A 19036-nucleotide genomic window follows, 5' to 3' on the forward strand; every position below is an offset into this window, starting at 1 on the left:
CCCCAGCCACCAGGGGCAGCCTCCACCAGGCCCTCACTCATGTCTCCCACCACCCCCACCCCCCAGCCACCAGGAGCAGCCCCTACCAGGCCCCCAATCATATCTCCCACCACCCCCACCCCCCAGCAGTGCAGGGGCAGCCTCCACCAGGCCCCCACTCATGTCTCCCACCACCCCCACCCCCCAGCCACCAGGGGCAGCCTCCACCAGGCCCCCACTCATGTCTCCCACAACCCCCACCCCCCAGCAGTGCAGGGGCAGCCTCTACCAGGCCCCCACTCATGCCCCCATGCACCCCCACCCCCCAGCAGTGCAGGGGCAGCCTCCACCAGGCCCCCACTCATGTCTCCATGCCCCCCCACCCCCCAGCAGTGCAGGGGCAGCCTCCACCAGGCCCCACTCATGTCTCCCACCACCCCCACCCCCGAGCAGTGCAGGGGCAGCCTCCACCAGGCCCTCACTCATGTCTCCCACCACCCCCACCCCTCAGCCACCAGGGGCAGCCTCCACCAGGCCCCCACTCATGTCTCCCACCACCCCCACCCCCCAGCCACCAGGGGCAGCCTCCACCAGGCCCCCACTCATGTCCCCTATTACCCCCACGCCCCAGCAGTGCAAGGGCAGCCTCCACCAGGCCTGCACTCATGTCCAACTCATGTCTCCCACCATACCTACCCCCCAGCCACCAGGGGCAGCCTCCAACAGGCCCCCACTCATGTCTCCCACCACCCCCACCCCCCAGCAGTGCAGGGGCAGCCTCCACCAGGCCCCCACCCATGTCTCCCACCACCCCCACCCCCCAGCAGTGCAGGGGCAGCCTCCACCAGGCCCACACTCATGTCTCCCATCACCCCCACACCCCAGCCACCAGGGGCAGCCTCCACCAGGCCCCCACCCATGTCTACCACCACCCCCACCCCCTAGCCACCAGGGGCAGCCTCCACCAGGCCCCCACTCATGTCCCTATGCACACCCACCCCCCAGCAGTGCAGGGGCAGCCTCCACCAGGCCCCCACTCATGTCCAACTCATGTCTCCCACCACCCCCACACCCCATCCACCAGGGACAGCCTCCACCAGGCCCCCACTCATGTCTCCCACCACCCCCACCCCCCAGCAGTGCAGGGGTGCCTCCACCAGGTCCCCACTCATGTCTCCCACCACCCCCACCCCCCAGCCACCAGGGGAGCCTCCACCAGGCCCCCACTCATGTCCAACTCATGTCTCCCACCACCCCCACCCTCCAGCCACCAGGGGCAGCCTCCACCAGGCGCCCACTCATGTCTCCCACCACCCCCACCCCCCAGCCACCAGGGGCAGCCTCCTCCAGGCCCCCACTCATGTCTCCCACCACCCCCACCCCCCAGCAGTGCAGGGGCAGCCTCCACCAGGCCCCCACGCATGTCTCCCACCACCCCCACCCCCAAGCAGTGCAGGGCCAGCCTCCACCAGGCCCCCACTAATGTCTCCCACCACCCCCACCCACCAGCAGTGCAGGGGCAGCCTCCACCAGGCCCCCACTCATGTCTCCCACCACCACCACCCCCAAGCCACCAGGGGCAGCCTCCACCAGGCCCCCACTCATGTCTCCCACCACCCCCACCCCCCAGCAGTGCAGGGGCAGCCTCCACCAGGCCCCCACTAATGTCTCCCACCACCCCCACCCCCCTGCAGTGCAGGGGCAGCCTCCACCAGGCCCCCACTCATGTCTCCCACCACCCCCACCCCCCAGCCACCAGGGGCAGCCTCCACCAGGCCCCCACTCATGTCTCCCACCACCCCCACCCCCCAGCAGTGCAGGGGCAGCCTCTACCAGGCCCCCACTCATGCCCCCATGCACCCCCACCCCCCAGCAGTGCAGGGGCATCCTCCACCAGGCCCCCACTCATGTCTACCACCACCCCCACCCCCCAGCCACCAGGGGCAGCCTCCACCAGGTCCCCACTCATGTCTCCCACCACCCCCACCCCCCAGCAGTGCAGGGGCAGCCTCCACCAGGCCCCCACTCATGTCTCCCACCACCCACACCCCCCAGCCACCAGGGGCAGCCTCCACCAGGCCCCCACTCATGTCTACCACCACCCCCACCCCCCAGCCACCAGGGGCAGCCTCCACCAGGCCCCCACTCATGTCTACCACCACCCCCAACCCCAGCAGTGCAGGGGCAGCCTCCACCAGGCCCCCACTCATGTCTCCCACCACCCACACCCCCCAGCCACCAGGGGCAGCCTCCACCAGGCCCCCACTCATGTCTCCCACCACCCCCACACCCCATCCACCAGGGACAGCCTCCACCAGGCCCCCACTCATGTCTCCCACCACCCCCACCCCCAGCAGTGCAGGGGTGCCTCCACCAGGACCCCACTCATGTCTCCCACCGCCCCCACCCCCCAGCCACCAGGGGAGCCTCCACCAGGCCCCCACTCATGTCCAACTCATGTCTCCCACCACCCCCACCCTCCAGCCACCAGGGGCAGCCTCCACCAGGCGCCCACTCATGTCTCCCACCACCCCCACCCCCCAGCCACCAGGGGCAGCCTCCACCAGGCCCCCACTCATGTCTCCCACCACCCCCACCCCCCAGCAGTGCAGGGGCAGCCTCCACCAGGCCCCCACTCATGTCTCCCACCACCCCCACCCCCCAGCAGTGCAGGGCCAGCCTCCACCAGGCCCCCACTAATGTCTCCCACCACCCCCACCCCCCAGCAGTGCAGGGGCAGCCTCCACCAGGCCCCCACTCATGTCTCCCACCACCCCCACCCCCCAGCCACCAGGGGCAGCCTCCACCAGGCCCCCACTCATGTCTCCCACCACCCCCACCCCCCAGCAGTGCAGGGCCAGCCTCCACCAGGCCCCCACTAATGTCTCCCACCACTCCCACCCCCCATCAGTGCAGGGGCAGCCTCAACCAGGCCCCCACTCATGTCTCCCACCACCCCCACCCCCCTGCCACCAGGGGCAGCCTCCACCAGGCCCCCACTCATGTCTCCCACCACCCCCACCCCCCAGCAGTGCAGGGGCAGCTTCTACCAGGCCCCCACTCATGCCCCCATGCACCCCCACCCCCCAGCAGTGCAGGGGCATCCTTCACCAGGCCCCCACTCATGTCTACCACCACCCCCACCCCCCAGCCACCAGGGGCAGCCTCCACCAGGCCCCCACTCATGTCTCCCACCACCCCCACCCCCCAGCAGTGCAGGGGCAGCCTCCACCAGGTCCCCACTCATGTCTCCCACCACCCCCACCCCCCAGCAGTGCAGGGGCAGCCTCCACCAGGCCCCCACTCATGTCTCCCACCACCCGCACCCCCCAGCCACCAGGGGCAGCCTCCACCAGGCCCCCACTCATGTCTACCACCACCCCCACCCCCCAGCCACCAGGGGCAGCCTCCACCAGGCCCCCACTCATGTCTACCACCACCCCCACCCCCCAGCAGTGCAGGGGCAGCCTCCACCAGGCCCCCACTCATGTCTACCACCACCCCCACCCCCCAGCCACCAGGGGCAACCTCCACCAGGCCCCCACTCATGTCTACCACCACCCCCACCCCCAGCAGTTCAGGGGCAGCCTCCACCAGGCCCCCACTCATGTCTACCACCACCCCCACCCCCCAGCAGTCAGGGGCACCCTCCACCAGGCTCCCACTCCTGTCTCCCACCACCCCCACCCCCCAGCCGTGCAATTTGCCTGGGGACGTGTACTTTGTGGTGTGCGGGAAGTTCCACACGCGATTGGCCTGGGTACGTGCACCTCGGGGTGCACGGGAAGTTCCACACGCGATTAGCCTGGGTACGTGTACTTCGGGGTGCGCGGGAAGTCCCACACGCGATTGGCCTGGGTACCTGTACTTCGGGGTGCGCGGGAAGTTCCACACGCGATTAGCCTGGGTACGTGTACTTCAGGGTGCGCGGGAAGTTCCACACGTGATTGGCCTGGGTACGTGTACTTCGGTGTGCGCGGGAAGTCCCACACGTGATTGGCCTGGGTACATGTACTTAGGGGTGCGCGTGAACTTCCACACGCGATTGGGCCTGTGAGAGCGTGCTACGTGTATTCCTGGGGTGGGCGGGAGATTCACACGTTCGTCTACGACGTGCTGAAAAATAAATGGTCCAATCCTGAGACACGTACGCCAGCATGAAGCAGGCGTACATTGACCCGCGCAGCATAAAAGTGCGCGCAAACAACAAACAAGCTCATACGCCAGGATGAACATACCATTCCTAGCAGCAGTGGCCGTGGGTTACCAAAGGAGGAGGAGGAGGATAGTGAGGGCCCGAATTTTCACTCCCAAAACCAGCCTTTTTGGGATGCCTGATGACCAGGTGTATGGGATGTACAGGTTTCCCCCACACATAATACTGGACCTGGTCAGTGAGTGGGAGGATGACCTCCCATCACCCACCCTGTGCTCCCAAGCACTCAGCCCCCTCGAGAAGGTCCTCAATGTACTGCACTTCTTGGCCACAGGATCATTTCAGCGGACAAGTGCCATAGTGGGTGGGGTGTCACAGGCCACGCAGTCACGCTGCCTACACCAGGTCTTGAACATCATCACTGCACGCCCATCAGTCCGTAGGCACATATACCTGCCCAGGACACCTGCAGAAAGGCAGGCTGCCACCCTCGATTTCTACGGTGTGGCACAATTTCCAAAAGTGCTAAGTGCCATTGACTGCACCCATGTGGCACTACGTCCCCCCAGGGCATCTGAGCACATCTATAGGAACCGCAAGCACTGGCATTTCATCAACGTGCAGGTAGTATGTAATGCTAAGGGAATCATCACCTCAGTATATGCCAACTATCCAGGGTCCACCCACGACAGCTTCATTTACCGAATGTCTACCCTAAGCCGGGACCTAGAAGCTGGGCGTCATGGCGATACATGGCTGCTTGGTGAGTATGAATGCCACTGCACATGCATGCATGTCAGATGCTGAGTTATGTCACTACCCCACTAATGATACCCATCACCTCCTCACCAGGGGACAGTGCCTACACTCCGAGCACCCACATGATGACGCCAATTCGGACCCCATCACGCCTCCAGAGGTAAGATACAACACAGCCCATATTGCAACCCGGGGCATAGTGGAGCGCACATTCGGAGTGCTCAAGTCACTCTTTCCCTCCCTTGACCGTTCTGGCGGGCAGCTGTTATATTCACACCCAGTAGTGTGCAGGATCATAGTGGCAGCATGTGTCCTGCACAATGTTGCAACACGCCGGGGCCTGGCTGTGGACATGGTGGTGCCCCCACATCCCAACCACATGCACGCCTGCTGCGCATGGGAGGGGAGAGGGCACTGGGTGAGGCAGCCCGTACGCAGCTGGTGGCTAATTACTTCACATAGAAATCACACCCCAGTGGAGTGCACACAGGCCTGGCACATACCATCTGATAAGCAATGATGACTCGACCTGACAATTAAGACGAACAAAGGGACTGTCAACTGTCAGAACCATAGCAGCCTGAGATTGTTCATGTGGAAGTGTCACAATGTGTGCATCCCTACCTACACAAACACCACCAATGCAGTGTCATGAAAAGACAATTCCATGCTGCAGAAATGAATACCCACTTGCAAAATACTACATGAAAACAGTGCCATGTCACCCACCCCCTCCCCGGCACGGCCACACAGCACAACATGGCATGTCATGCAATGTGAGAGGAAAGAAATTATTCCCCACAACATGCCCCAAGTGTCAGCAGCTACAGTGTCCCTAATGGAAACATGTCCACACATGAAATGCTCACAGTAATGCAGGACCTACAACCCACATTACCAAATACTTACCAAGAATACCAATCACCTACACAACCTCCAACTACCTTAAACATGACATTACAGACTTAAAAATTAGCTAGCCTCACCACCTGATGATGACAGCCCTCCGAACACTTCCAAGTATACAGTGTTAGCGCCACGCAAGAGTGTAGGTGCACTGCTTACAACATGGACTCCAGTTCCAAAGTGGACCGCATTGTGAAGACATGAGGAATGGACCTGCAAATATGGAGGGTGAGATGAATGCAGAGGCACATATCAATACACCATGCAGTGTACAATACAACAACAATATGCACTATGAATGTATACACAGTATTGACTACAGACTGCCCACACAGCTCATGGGAGTCCAATGTCACCATGTACTTCAATGTCACTTGGGCACACCCTTTGCAAGCCCATGAAAACGGGAATCAGGAGGGGTGTGTGTGACAAAAACCCAAGCATCTGAACCATATCCATGACAAGCCTGCATGTGCCCAGCCACAATGCAGCATATGCCCACGTGAGCCACACAAGGCAACACACTGTCCAAAAAAAAAAAAAAGATGGCCATTAATGGGCCTGGGGGGGTGGTGGAGGCCACCCAGGAGGTCCGAGGACAGGGTGCACACCAAAACCCATCTGTGTGGATCTTGTGAAAAAAAAAACACCTCCATGGGCTAATGGCCTACACGGCTACCCTATTGTGGGAGTATCACTGCTGTCGCTATCCTCACCCTCTGCAGCTGCATGAGGAGGTGGTGGCACTATGGGAGGCAGCCCACGCAAAGCCCTAGTCTGTTCCTCCATGGCTGCAAGCCTGGGGGTGTGGTAGGTCTCGTTCTCGAGGATAAGTGTGCGGAGGTCCCCATGCAACAACTCACGGGATGCCCGGACCTCCGCCCTAGTTGCCTGCATCTCAGCTGAGAGCGTAAGGGTGAGACGCTCCAGCTGCTGTTCTGTCCTTCGGTTTGTTGAGGCCTCAAGCTCAACAAGAGTCGTCCTGAAGCGAAGGAGTTCCAGCCTCAGGGCTTCCCTGTGGCCCTGGGACTCTATGGAGATGGCTTCCTGCAGAGTCGCCAGTGCCGCCCGCCTGTCCCTGTCGGATGCCAACATGTCCTCCCTGTGTGACTGGCAGATGGAGTCGGTTGCCTGCTGTATTCGCTCCATCAGCCTTTCGGGGGGGGACAATGGAAGTGGCCACCCTATCCATGGCCTGAGCCATCATCTCTGATGATGCTGCCTGTTGGGTTGCCATACCGTAAATGGATTGCTCCCATGCGGTATTGCCAGGTGGCGTACGGCCACCACGTCGGCGGGCACCACACCTATCTGGGGCAAGGCGAACTGCGCCTTGCTGTGCCGGCACTGCCTGAGGCTGCAGGACTGCATTCCCCCTCTGATCTGCTGGCCCAGGAACAGGATCAGATGTCGCGGAGTGTGACCCTGCATCCGTAACCACCAAAGGCATACCTGCCAACACTGACATCCCCATTGAGGGTTCTAACCCTGGTGCAGGTGGGTCGGACAGAACAGAATCCCTCCCAGGAACACTCACCTGCGACGGCACTTAGGTCTCATCATCCGAATTGACACCTGAGTACTGCTCAGGGGAGGTGCAGCCAGAGACACCCCTTGAGAGCACGACCTGCAGCAGTTGTGGGTTCTCACCCACCACCACACCACGTCCCTCACTGGTGGTCGGTCAGCCCTCAGACCCCTCCTGGGTCTGCACCATCTCCACAACCCCAGCAGTATCAAGTGCGTCTTCCCCTGCAAAGACATAAAAGAAAACAAATGGAAACAGGCATTAGCACTATGGCACACAATTAGGGCTGAGAGGCTACAGAAACAGTACTTGATTGACACATGTCCCACATGACTAAAACACTCCCATGCATGCACCATCACTGCGTGTGATGGGGAGGCAGATGGCACACATTGATGACACCAAGATGGAAGATGAACACATTTGCTGCATGCTGCCTAGCAGTGGCATCACACATTGGCCAGTGATTGGCAGGTCAAATACACATGCCATCACACAGATGGCATGTACCCTAGCCATGAAGTGAAGAGGGAGAGGAGGTCACCAATTTTTCATTCAGTCCAGTTTGTTCATATAATTGATTATTTTCATTGTAATGGTTCAAATGTTTAACCTGCAGCTGCCAGTCAAAAATGGTCCTATAACACAGGGACATGTCCAAACTAGTCATGTCCACGAAACTGAGCCAGTCCACTGTACCATAGCCATGTCAGACATGTGACAATAGGACTGAGAAATCCCGAGTAAAAGTGGTGGTATGCAAACAATCTGCCTGAATAAACAGAGGTATATAAGCAACAGTGTTGTGGCAAGATGACACTCCAAGGGCAACTGGCGTGGTGTTGGGCTGGATGTCAAATGTTGGCTGAAGGGATGCTGCTATACCCAAATGCTCTTGCCAAGAATGTATAGGAAGAGGCACATGGGTGAGCCGAACCACTCAGACACACACACCCTCCCCTGGCACCCAAACAGAAGCCCTCCCACACACACCATGCACATGGATGACACACACATGCATGTGCACTCACCGGACAATGCCTCGAAATCTGCCAGTTCTCCCACGCCTTGGATCTGTTCCTCCGTGACGTAGGTCTCAGCAACCTGCTCATGTGGAGTGAGTTCTATGTCGTCTGCTGGAGACCCACCTCCAGTCACTAGAGTTGCGGCATGACTTGAGGCCAGCTTATTCTTTGCCCTGCGCTTCAGGTCATTCCAGCGCTTGTAGCATTCATTAGCTGTGCGCCTCACGATTCCAAGGGCACTTATGATGTCCGCAATGGTCTGCCAGTGTGCCTGACATTGTGCGGGTGTGGTCTTGGATCCTGCAACAATCACTATTTTGCGGTCATGTGCGGACACATACTCGACAAGTGCATTCAGTTCGGCCTCATTGAAGCTGGGCTTCCTTGACGGGCCGGACTGTGTAGCCGTGTCTGGGGCATCAGCCTCTACTGGACGAGCACTCTTCCTCTTCCGCTTGGAAGGTGGTGGGGATCCTGAGTGCCCTACGCCGCTCTGGACACTAGGGGCAGGAGCGTGGGATTGCACACTCAGCATGGGAGTTGGTGCAGGCATTATCTCAAGTGTGATGGTGTCAGGGGGAATGTCAGCATGATGGACTTGGACCGACACTGTCCTGGATGGGTGTGTGAGAGGTGGGGTGGATGGAGCCGCAGCTGCCCCTGCAGCCTCCCCAGCCTGCCTATGCAGGGCAGCAGATGACCTAGCTGCCCCTGATCCACGTGGCCTGATGACACCAACGTTCACCGGCGCACGTGGCCTAGACCTGCTGACCTGGAAGTCAGCCATGGAGTCACCCTGTGCCAGGTCTGGTTCCACAGTGGGCTGGTCCAACAAGGGCTGAGCATGGATGGTGTCAGCCACGGTAACCTCAACCGGGGGGGGCATGGGTGTCCCTGACTGCTCCTCCACACATGGGGGGCTAGGGGCACCCTGCAAGTCACAGCCACGTCCCCTACTGGATCCACCACGGCCACCACTTGGGGCTTGGCCACCTTTGCCACCCTTAGGGCTTGGTTGCCTCCCAGCCATGGCACTGATGTTATTGTGCGTATGGTAGTCGATGTGAACTATTGTCCTGGGCAATTGGGGGTCAAAGGGGTTGGGTACCAGATGGTAATCATACCCTAGTGCTCTAGCAAGGCTGTATGTCACCGCTGGGGAAAGATGACGGGTCACGCAACGCACAGGCACCCCAAAAAAGCAAAGTAAGGTGCATGCAACCGCTCCTAGACCACGTGCGTCGAAAAATAAACCTGCACTACGCTGTGGCACCCAGGAACACAAGAATGAACGTATGCATGTCACACGCAGCCTAGAATGACCTCTGAAGGGGTACGCGACACACGAGGCAAGCACAGATGTTAAATACGTGCGCGGATCACCGTCTGCCAGGAACAAAAGCATGAAAAATATGCGCGTGTGCGCGTTGGCAACACCCCCGCCAAAAGAAGAATTGTACGCTGTCTGAGGAGACAGGACAACAGTAGTAAGGAACGCTGTTTGAGGAAACAGGCCCAGGAAAAAGAGGAAAAGAGAAAAAGCTGTCAGAGGTAACAGGGAGTACGAACTGGAAACGCTGTGAAGTAAATCGCTTGTGAACCAACAAGAAGTACAGATTTCACCCACTCGCTCTCCACGAAAAGCATGTACAAGGAAATGGCGTTCTACACGTACTTTTTATACACACGTCACAGATGCGCATACGCAATGAGGCCGTTTCCACCCGCACGCCTCATGTCACAGATGCGCTCACGCGCTAAGGGCCTTTGGTCCAATGAAATCGCATATGCGTGCTGACTTTCCTCGATTTACACGCAGACGTGCAGGATTTTCTCGTGCCAAATCACTCCGCATCAAGCTGGCCACGCGTAAGCACACGGAAGACCACGCTCCTGCCCAAAAGGCCGAATTACTGTCCCCCAGAGCCCCGAGCAGCCTCCCACGAGCCATCTGCTGCTGCCTGCCTGCCTGCTGCAACCGTGCCCTGCCATTTGGTGCCTGCACATCAGCCATCTGCAGGGGTCCATTTGCTGTGTCGACCCCTGCTGGAACAGAAGACTCCCGACTGGGATACCATCGCTCCACAGCCCAGCCCCAGGACCCAGTTGCCCACCCACTCCTGCCTCTGGGGTTGCCATGTCGGGCACTGCAACATCTGGCACCACTGGCAACCCCCGGCCAGAGAGGCAGAGGGGCACCAGCTTCACTGCCACCGAAGTTGGTGTCCTGGTGGAGCAAGTCCTGGGGCAGTATGATGCCCTCTTCGGAAGTAAGCGTGCCAACAAGGAAGGACGGACTCGGATCTGGACGGACATCGTGACTGCCATCAACGTGGAGGGGGTGGCAGTCCGTGACTACCAACATGTCAAGAAGCGCTGGGATGACTGCAGGTCCAGGACCCTCTTGAAGGCCCAGCGCCTCGTGGAGGGGGGCCGGGGCCGCATGAGTACCATCCAGATGAGGGTCCTGGAACGCGTAGGCCCAGCGCTCCACGCCCAGATCCTTGAGAGGCAGACCCGTCTGGAGTTGAGCGGTAAGTGGCCAAGCATTGCTGTTTGAGACAGGGCATGTCGCAGTGTGCTGGTTGTCTGATACTTGCCTGTATGTGTGACATAGGCCATGTATGCATGTGTGTGTGCAGGGACGTCATGCATGTGAGACCAGTAATGTGTGAACCACACGGTTGGTGCATGTGTTCAAATGCAACATGGGTTGCCCTATGCGGAATGGCCACATGAAAGCATGCCAGTCTCTGTTCCTGGACATGGGTGAGGGATGGGTGCTGATGCCATGTAAATGTATGCTGTCCATGTCTGTGTGTCTGACCTGCGTGTCTGTGACTTGTGAATGCCAGGGATGCATGACACATGTCTGTCGCAATGTTCAGGTTCACTGATGCAGCCTAGTCATCCTTGTATCCACTGTGTCTGTGGTGTACGAGGCCAGATGGATGAAACTAGGATGAAGTGTGTGCATGTGATAGGCATGGCCCATGATGCATGTGAGTTCCAAAACAACAGTGTATGTTTCAAGAATCACTTGGACATGTATGTTAATGTCCATAGCATGCGCCATGGCTGTTACCGCATGTGTTTTACCTGCACTGAGCCATCTGTTGTGGAGGGACATGATGGAAGTGATCTTTGACAGTGCCACTCATCTGCTATTGCTGCCTGTCTAGGGGACCATTGTAGAGTACCCTTATGCTTGTGTTCTATGTCTCCCTCTACACAGCGCCACGTGAAGAAGAAGGCGGAGACGGCTCTGTGGAGCAAAGCGGCGGGGATGCACCCACGGCTGCAGCGGAAGGGGTGGGTGAGCCCCCACAGGGGCTTGCAACGGCGGAAGATGGGGTGGAGCCATCCAGGTTGGTGGTTTCCACAGAGGAGGAGGAGGCCGCTACTGAGGCGCACATGGGGCCTGGTGGGGGCATCCCTGCTGGTGCAAGTGTTGCAGTCCAGGGGCAGGGGTAGGAGGCAGCACAGGTCGCCGTGGAGGGGCCTGTGCATGTCACTGTCCCTGACACTGTGACTGCACCACCATGCACCAGCAGGGATGCCCCATCCCAGGCCCGTCCGCAGGTAAGGGGGATGTCCATGTCATCTGACTCCTCTCCACCTGCGGACGAGGGGACCCCTGGCCGTATGGAGAAGGTCCTGATTGGTGTCGCATTGCGCACAGGTGCAATTCGTGATGAGTTGCATGATTCCAGGGAGGAGCATGCACGTCATCACGGAGAGCACCGTGCCAACGTGTCCCAGTTGGGATCGGCCATGGTCAGGGGTTTCCTACATGTGTTGGCCAATCTGGCGACCCTCTCCTCCTCTGTGGAGACTATGCACCATTCGTTCTCCATGCCGTCTTCCGGCCCAGATGCCACCCGGGCCCCCTGTGGACCTGCCCCGACCAATGCAGCCGGCTCGGTGTGGATCCCATCCCTGCCACAGTCGGGAGTTGGAGGTCCAGCAGGGGTGGACACACCAGCAACTGGACCCCAGCAGATGGAGGATGTGACGGCATCATCGGGCAGGGCACGGTCACGACGACGTCGGTGGATTCCATCAGCCTGGATGCCATCGTGCTGGCACAGGCAGTTGCGTCAGAGGCAGCGGCAGGCTCGACGTGGGAGGCATCATGGCTCGGGGACATCAACATCAGGGGTGCAGGCATTGGCCGGAGGGCAGGAGAACCCTGGAACGGGAGTGGCTTCCGTGTGGGAGCGGTTGGGCCAGCAGATAGGTGTGGAGCGGTAGCGGGCAGAGGAGGAACGGCTCTCAATGGTCAGGGCGGAGAACTCCATGCGGAGGGCGCTGAGGCGGGCTGAGTGCCTCGAGGGTCTTCGCAGGGAGTTGGAGCTGGACACTGCTTTATCCCTGCGAGACCTTGGGGCCAGGGAACATGCCCGCCTCCAAGCCATTGAACAGGAGTTCGATGATGCCCGGCCCATGACAACATCCAGTGAGCCGTTGGACTAGCCCGCTGCCCATGTAAATAGTTATGTAGTTAGTGTTAGGTTTCCTTTGTTTTTGCATTTTCTTTGGACCTTTTGGACGATGGGCCACATTTTTGTATATAGTTATTTTTTATAAGGTAGTGTTGTTAGATAGGTTTCATTTCTTTTGTTGGGATCATGAACCCTGGCTTGTTCACCTGTACATAGTTCACTGTTGGATTTTCTTTTCTTTTTAAAATTTACCCATGGAGCAATGGCTTTCAATTATAATTTCCCATTGGATTTTCTTTTGTGGACTGTGACTTTGGACACCATTCCTTTGGATTCTGATTTTTGGTTTTGCATTTTTTCACAGACATGCTTCTTTTTCCTTTTTTTACATTCCCATTTGTGTTAGTTTATTTCTGATTCAATTCATGTTTCCTTTAATACATATTTATTGATCAAACTTCAATGTGTAGTATCATCTCATTGGTTTCATGCATATCATGATATGGGTTTTGAGATTCACTGACACCCATTGGGTGTATGTGAGGGACATGTGTTTGTTTCCAAACTTGCAATTGCTGTTCTATCATGTTATTGTCATTTTTGAGTGGGTGGATGCAATACTCGGGTGGGTGTTTTGCATTTGGAGGCTGAACATAGGGACCAGGGATCTAGATTGTGATGACATGTTGGCTGGGGAACAGGAGTTGGACATGAGTGGGGGCCTGCTGGCAGGTGCCCCACAGTGCTGGGGGGTGGGGGTGCAGGGGAACATGAGTTGGACATGAGTGGGGGCCTGCTGGCAGGTGCCCCACAGTGCTGGGGGGTGGGGGTGCAGGGGAACATGAGTTGGACATGAGTGGGGGCCTGCTGGCAGGTGCCCCACAGTGCTGGGGGGTGGGGGTGCAGGGGAACATGAGTTGGACATGAGTGGGGGCCTGCTGCCAGGTGCCCCACAGTGCTGGAGGGTGGGGGTGCAGGGGAACATGAGTTGGACATGAGTGGGGGCCTGGTGGAGGCTGCCCCTGGTGGCTGGGGGGTGGGGGTGGTGGGAGACATGGGTGGGGGCCTGGTGGAGGGTGCCCGTGCACTGCTGGGGGGTGGTGGGAGACAGGAGTGGGAGCCTGGTGGAGGGTGCCCCTGATTGCTGGGGGGTAGTGGGTGCAGGGAGACATGAGTGGGGGCCTGGTGGAGGCTGCCCCTGGTGGCTGGGGGGTGGGGGTGGTGGGAGACAGGAGTGGGGGCCTGGTGGAGGCTGCCCCTGGTGGCTGGGGGGTGGGGGTGCTGGGAGACAGGAGTGGGAGCCTGGTGGAGGGTGCCCCTGACTGCTGGGGGGTAGGGGGTGCAGGGAGACATGAGTGGGGGACTGGTGGAGGCTGCCCCTGGTGGCTGGGGGGTGGGGGTGCAGGGAGACAGGAGTGGGGGCCTGGTGGAGGCTGCCCCTGGTGGCTGGGGGTGGGATGGTGGGAGACATGGGTGGGGGCCTGGTGGAGGCTGCCCCTGCACTGCTGGGGGGTGGGGGTAATAGGGGACATGAGTGGGGGCCTGGTGGAGGCTGCCCCTGGTGGCTGGGGGGTGGGGGTGGTGGTAGACATGAGTGGGGGCCTGGTGGAGGCTGCCCCTGGTGGCTGGGGGGTGGGGGTGCTGGGAGACAGGAGTGGGAGCCTCGTGGAGGGTGCCCCTGACTGCTGGGGGGTAGTGGGTGCAGGGAGACAGGAGTGGGGGCCTGGTGGAGGCTGCCCTGCACTGCTGGGGGCTGGGGGTAATAGGGGACATGAGTGAGGGCCTGGTGGAGGCTGCCCCTGGTGGCTGGGGGGTGGGGGTGGTGGTAGACATGAGTGGGGGCCTGGTGGAGGCTGCCCCTGGTGGCTGGGGGGTGGGGGTGCTGGGAGCCAGGAGTGGGAGCCTGGTGGAGGGTGCCCCTGACTGCTGGGGGGTAGGGGGTGGAGGGAGAAAGGAGTGGGGGCCTGGTGGAGGGTGCCCCTGACTGCTGGGGGGTGGGGGGTGCAGGGAGACATGAGTGGGGGACTGGTGGAGGCTGCCCCTGGTGGCTGGGGGGTGGGGGTGCAGGGAGACAGGAGTGGGAGCCTGGTGGAGGGTGCCCCTCACTGCTGGGGGGTAGGGGGTGCAGGCAGACAGGAGTGGGGCCTGGTGGAGGCTGCCCCTGGTGGCTGGTGGGTGGGGGTGGTGGGAGACATGGGTGGGGGCCTGGTGGAGGATGCCCCTGCACTGCTGGGGGGTGGGGGTGGTGGGAGACAGGAGTGGGGCCTGGTGGAGGCTGCCCCTGACTGCTGGGGGGTAGGGGGTGCAGGGAGACATGAGTGGGGGCCTGGTGGAGGCTGCCCCTGCACTGCTGGGGGGTGGGGGTGCAGGGAGACAGGGGTGGGGGCCTGGTGGAGGCTGCCCCTGCAATGCTGGGGGGTGGGGTGCAGGGAGACAGGAGTGTGGGCCTGGTGGAGGCTGCCCCTGACTGATGGGGGTTAGGGGGTGCAGGGAGACAGGAGTGGGGGCCTGGTGGAGGCTGCCCCTGACTGCTGGGGGGTAGGGGGTGCAGGGAGACATGAGTGGGGGCCTGGTGGAGGCTGCCCATGTTGGCTGGGGGGTGGGGATGGTGGGAGACATGGGTGGGGGCCTGGTGGAGGCTGCCCCTGCACTGCTGGGGGGTGGCGGTAATAGGGGACATGAATGGGGGCCTGGTGGAGGCTGCCCCTGGTGGCTGGAGGGTGGGGGTGGTGGTAGACATGAGTGGGGGCCTGGTGGAGGCTGCCCCTGGTGGCTGGGGGGTGGGGGTGCTGGGAGACAGGAGTGGGAGCCTGTTGGAGGGTGCCCCTGACTGCTGGGGGGTAGGGGGTGCAGGGAGACAGGAGTGGGGGCCTGGTGGAGGCTGCCCTGCACTGCTGGGGGGTGGGGGTAATAGGGGACATGAGTGGGGGCCTGGTGGAGGCTGCCCCTGGTGGCTGGGGGGTGGGGGTTTTGGTAGACATGAGTGGGGGCCTGGTGGAGGCTGCCCCTGGTGGCTGGGGGGTGGGGGTGCTGGGAGCCAGGAGTGGGAGCCTGGTGGAGGGTGCCCCTGACTGCTGGGGGTTAGGGGGTGGAGGGAGACAGGAGTGGGGGCCTGGTGGACGGTGCCCCTGACTGCTGGGGGGTGGGGGGTGCAGGGAGACATGAGTGGGGGGCTGGTGGAGGCTGCCCCTGGTGGCTGGGGGCTGGGGGTGCAGGGAGACAGGAGTGGGAGCCTGGTGGAGGGTGCCCCTCACTGCTGGGGGCTAGGGGGTTCAGGGAGACAGGAGTGGGGCCTGGTGGAGGCTGCCCCTGGTGGCTGGTGGGTGGGGGTGGTGGGAGACATGGGTGGGGGCCTGGTGGAGGGTGCCCCTGCACTGCGGGGGGTGGGGGTGGTGGGAGACAGGAGTGGGGCCTGGTGGAGGCTGCCCTGACTGCTGGGGGGTAGGGGGTGCAGGGAGACATGAGTGGGGGCCTGGTGGAGGCTGCCCCTGGTGGCTGTGGGGTGGGGGTTGTGGGAGACATGGGTGGGGGCCTGGTGAAGGCTGCCCCTGCACTGCTGGGGGGTGGGGGTGCAGGGAGACAGGAGTGGGGGCCTGGTGGAGGCTGCCCCTGCACTGCTGGGGGGTGGGGGTGCAGGGAGACAGGAGTGGGGGCCTGGTGGAGGCTGCCCCTGACTGCTGGGGGTTAGGGGGTGCAGGGAGACAGGAGTGGGGGCCTGGTGGAGGCTGCCCCTGACTGCTGGGGGGTAGGGGGTGCAGGGAGACATTAGTGGGGGCCTGGTGGAGGCTGCCCCTGGTGGCTGGGGGGTGGGGATGGTGGGAGACATGGGTGGGGGCCTGGTGGAGGCTGCCCCTGCACTGCTTGGGGGTGGGGGTAATAGGGGACATGAGTGGGGGCCTGGTGGAGGCTGCCCCTGGTGGCTGGGGGGTGGGGGTGGTGGTAGACATGAGTGGGGGCCTGGTGGAGGCTGCCCCTGGTGGCTGGGGGGTGGGGGTGCTGGGAACCAGGAGTGGGGGCCTGGTGGAGGCTGGCCCTGCACTGCTGGGGGGTGGGGGTGGTGGGAGACATGAGTGGGGGCCTGGTGGAGGCTGCCCCTGGTGGCTGGGGGGTGGGGGTGGTGGGAGACATGAGTGGGGGCCTGGTGGAGGCTGCCCCTGCACTGCTGGGGGGTGGGGGTGCTGGGAGACATTAGTGGGGGCCTGGTGGAGGCTGCCCCTGGTGGCTGGGGTGTGGGGATGGTGGGAGACATGGGTGGGGGCCTGGTGGAGGCTGCCCCTGCACTGCTTGGGGGTGGGGGTAATAGGGGACATGAGTGGGGGCCTGGTGGAGGCTGCCCCTGGTGGCTGGGGGGTGGGGTGGTGGTAGACATGAGTGGGGGGCCTGGTGGAGGCTGCCCCTGGTGGCTGGGGGGTGGGGGTGCTGGGAGACATGTGTGGGAGCCTGGTGGAGGGTGCCCCTGACTGCTGGGGGGGTAGGGGGTGCAGGGAGATAGGAGTGGGGGCCTGGTGGAGGCTGCCCTGCACTGCTGGGGGTGGGGGTAATAGGGGACATGAGTGGGGGCCTGGTGGAGGCTGCCCCTGGTGGCTGGGGGGTGGGGGTGGTGGTAGACATGAGTGGGGGCCTGGTGGAGGCTGCCCCTGGTGGCTGGGGGTTGGGGGTGCTGGGAACCAGGAGTGGGGGCCTGGTGGAGGGTGCCCCTGACTGCTGGGGGGTAGGGGGTGGAGGGAGACAGGAGTGGGGGCCTGGTGGAGGGTGCCCCTGACTGCTGGGGGGTGGGGGTGCATGGAAACAGGAGTGGGGGCCTGGTGTAGGGTGCCCCTGACTGCTGGGGGGTGGGGGTGCTGGGAGACATGCATTGTTGATCAGTAGTGCAAGGTGACATGTGGGTTGGCTGGGGGGCATGCCCATGGTGGATGGGCTGCCTGCGGGACATGAGCAGGGGTGCAGGATAGTCCCCCGTGGTGTGGGCTGCCTGCAGGAGCCGTGGAGGTTGTAGAGCGAACACCTGGGAGGACCCACACGGCCAATTCACGTGTAGTACTCCCCAGAACCCCTGAAATACACGTACACTGCTGAAATCGTGTGTGGAACTTCCCGCGCACCCCTGAAATACACGTACCATGCTGAAATTGGGAGGACCCACACGGCCTATTCACGTGTAGTACTCCCCAGAACCCCTGAAATACACGTACACTGCTGAAATCGTGTGTGGAACTTCCCGCGCACCCCTGAAATACGCGCACCCCTGAAATACACGTACCCTGCTGAAATCGCGTGTGGAACTTCCCGCGCTCCCCTGGAATACAAGTACCCTGCTCGCACGGGGCCAATCGCGTGTGGAACTTCCCGCGCACCCCTGAAATACACGTACCCTGCTCGCACGGGGCCAATCGCGTGTGGAACTTCCCGCGCACCCCTGAAATACACGTACCCTGCTGAAATCGCGTGTGGAACTTCCCACGCACCCCTGAAATACACGTACCCTGATGGAATCGCGTGTGGAACTTCCCGCGCAACCCTGAAATACACGTACCCTGCTGAAATTGTGTGTGGAACGTCCCGCGCACCCCTGAAATACACGTACCCTGCTAAAATCGCATGTGGAACTTCCCGCGCACCCCTGGAATACACATACTCTGCTCGCACTGGGCCAACCGTGTGTGGAACTTCCCGCGCACCCCTGAAATACACGTACCCTGCTGAAATTGCGTGTGGAACTTCACGCGCACCCCTGTAATACACGTACCCTGCTGGAATCGCGTGTGGAACTTCCCGGAAACCACTGAAATACACGTTCCCCGCTTGGCGTTTGCTGTTTGCCAGCCCTGTGAACTGGTCCAGGGTTAGTGCAGCCCTTTGCGATTATTTGGGGATTTTGAAGGCTTTTCCTTGCACGAGGGCGTTCTTGGGGGCGTAACTGGCGCTGCTGCAGGGTTGCTGCGCCACGCTGCGCCACGGCTGCTTTTGGATGCGAAAATCCATGAATATGCTGTGCAGCGTAATCGATTTTAGCGCACGCGGCTGGCGCAGACATTCGCACGGGCACGCTGTGCTCCAGTCGCGTGCGCCACTTTTGTGCGAATTTCTGTGAATTACCCTGTTAGTTGCAATATCCGCATCTGGCTGTGCATGTGGTTTCTGAATTAGCACTAAACTATATTGTGCCACATAACGTAAGGCAAGATTGCATAAAGTGTCAACATGTGTGGTCAGAGTTTCATAGTCAGTTTATCAAAAA

The sequence above is a fragment of the Ambystoma mexicanum genome, chromosome 5q (assembly GCF_040938575.1).
Source record: "Ambystoma mexicanum isolate Mex_15411 chromosome 5q, UKY_AmexF1_1, whole genome shotgun sequence".
Taxonomy (NCBI): Eukaryota; Metazoa; Chordata; class Amphibia; order Caudata; family Ambystomatidae; genus Ambystoma; species Ambystoma mexicanum.